This window comes from Pipra filicauda, unplaced genomic scaffold (assembly GCF_003945595.2).
Source record: "Pipra filicauda isolate LSUMZ 115617 unplaced genomic scaffold, ASM394559v2 scaffold9_size5747161_pilon, whole genome shotgun sequence".
In the NCBI taxonomy this organism is placed as follows: Eukaryota; Metazoa; Chordata; class Aves; order Passeriformes; family Pipridae; genus Pipra; species Pipra filicauda.
Genome location: NW_024105198.1, coordinates 3,071,348 through 3,073,622, shown reverse-complemented (window position 1 = coordinate 3,073,622; position 2,275 = coordinate 3,071,348). Strand labels below are relative to the sequence as shown.

The 2,275-nt window shown below is 57.1% G+C and overlaps 1 long non-coding RNA gene across 1 annotated transcript; it reads left to right on the top strand.

Annotated features, from left to right (window-relative positions):
* Positions 1-272: 272 nt before the first annotated feature.
* On the top strand, positions 273-911 carry LOC120322543. The gene is made up of 2 exons (XR_005562309.1): positions 273-358; positions 612-911. It is a non-coding gene; the product is annotated as an uncharacterized LOC120322543 (long non-coding RNA).
* Positions 912-2,275: the final 1,364 nt, after the last annotated feature.

Sequence of the window (2,275 nt, the reverse complement as noted above, 5' to 3'; positions counted from 1 at the left end):
ATCACTGACCGTGTGCAGCCACAGCCACCACTGCTGCCCCGTGCCAGCAAAAAAAATATCAATAAATCAAGAAAACAAGGTTCCTGTCCTGAAAAGCCTTCAAACTCTTCTGGGAAGAGCTGAGGCAATCCAGTAACAGCTGGGACAAAGGCATTCCTGCATGTGCTGCTGAGGTTTGGCACGTGTCTCCTAGTTCCAGGTTGGGGTTTTTTTTATAGTATGTCATAAAATAATGTTCTATATTCTACATATTTTTATGGCCAGCAGGAGAGCAGTAGAGGGCAGGGATGGCGGAAGGCTGGCCAGGAGGAGGGAGGCTTTGGGGAAGGAGTTTCCAGAGGAGCACCAAGACAGGCAGGTACACTGGGAGCAGGGCCTGGTGCGGTATGGAGTGGGATCAGGGTGGGCAGGCAGTGAGGGCAGTGCCTGGATGCCTGCAGGGGGATTACCTGGGACACAGCACAGCCAGAGCAGGGCAGGGGAAGGAGTGAGGGCTGGAGATGGGGTACAGCCCTGGCTGGCTTTGCCCAGGGGCATGTGAGAGGAAATCCCACGCTGTGGGCTGGGATGGCAAGAGTGAACACATCTGAAGATTTTTTGTCCACTCACAGGTGCTGTGTTGTAACAGCTAGAAAAGTGTGGGGGGATGAAACATTCTGACAAATTGCCCTCAGCCTGGCCCTCGAGTCCCTCGGAACGGAGGTGATGGTGATGGCACCTTGGCACAGAGGAGATGGCACCATGGACAAGCCCTTGGCTTTAGCTTGAGGCTGCAGGGGACTGACCTTACCCAGAGAGCCACCCCTTGGTGGGTGAGGGAACACGAGCCAGTGACAGCAAGACCTGAAGATGAGTTTTCAGGGAGTAAAATGTTTCTGGGAGTCAAAGAGTGCAGGGCTTTGGTGAGACAATCCAGAGTGTCAGGACTCAGGTGATGTTTTCTCCACTTCTCACCAGTGTTCCCGTGCCATGTAACCAGTGGCAGTGTCCCAGGACCTGCTCTGTCCCCGCAGCCCCACACTGGCACGGGTGCTGTGGGGTTCAGCAGCAGAGCCAGGCTGAGCTGTGCCGGGAAGGGCACCGTGTGGAGCCAGCGCCAGGCTGGCACCCAGCCCTTGGCTGCACGATGGGGATCACTAGATGCTTAATTTTTAAGATGTTCACTGACTTTATGGGCTCTTTCCTGGCCAAGTGTGGAAGCTTGCCTGTGGTCTCCGGTGGCGTCTGTGGGCCGGCGCTGCCGGGGGAGCGGAGCAGGCGTGCCAGGGCCTGTGCCAGGGCCTGTGCCAGGGCCTGTGCCGGGGCTGTGCCAGGACCTGTGCCGGGGCTGTGCCGGGGCTGTGCCGCTGTGGGTGGTGGGGCGGCAGCGCCGGTCCATGGCCCGGAGCCCACCTGCCTGTGCGTGTTCCTGCAGCCCTCCAGGGCCATCCCGCCGGGAGCCCAGGTGATTCCTTCTCTTTGCTCCCTGCCCCTGGGGCAGCTCCAAGCCTTTGATTCCAGAGGCTTGTCAGGACACTTCAGCAGCTCCAGAAGGTGCATGTAAACACAGCGATTAAAAAATATGGTTCTAGGGGCTGTGCTGAGGCTAAAAATGGCACCAACGCAGCCCAGATAGAGGAGGTGCCACAATAACAGATCTGTTTTTTTAAGCCCTCGAGAGCCAACAGCGATGGGAACAGGGCACAGCTGGGGACATGGGAAGGGACAAAGACCCAGGGATGACTCACCTCCAGGAGCAGGCAGGAAGGAGAATGTGTTGCTGTAGGCTCGGGGAAGATGTTCTGACTGTTCAGGGGGAAGGAAGGAGCATTTTTATATAAAGTGATTGGACTGCCCTGACAACCACATTGTTTATTGGTGGAGAGTTGGAGGATTTCATAGGGAAAGTGTTATGAAGGTCATTTATTCCGTCCTGCTCCGCAGAGCAGCACCGGTGGGTCTGCACCGCGCAGCCGCAGCCAGGCCCCCCAGGGCTCCTGCCCCCCTTCCTGGCAGGGTGTGTAACAGCTCCCGTGTGCCTGCCCGGTGAAATCAGCTGGGCAAGGAAGGGCACTTCTTCTTTTCTCCTTCCTTTCCCATTTCATAACTTTCTCTCACCACATCAGACATGCCTTTCCTTGTGTCACATATTGGCAGGTGCTAAAGTGGAGCCCCAACCAGGGGAGCTTGGCAGGGCCAGCAGGGAGGGGAAAGTGGTTTGGCTGTGGAGCTGAGCGGGATCCAGCATGGAAGCTGCACTGGCCCCTTCCCTGCACAGCATCACCTGCAGCGACTG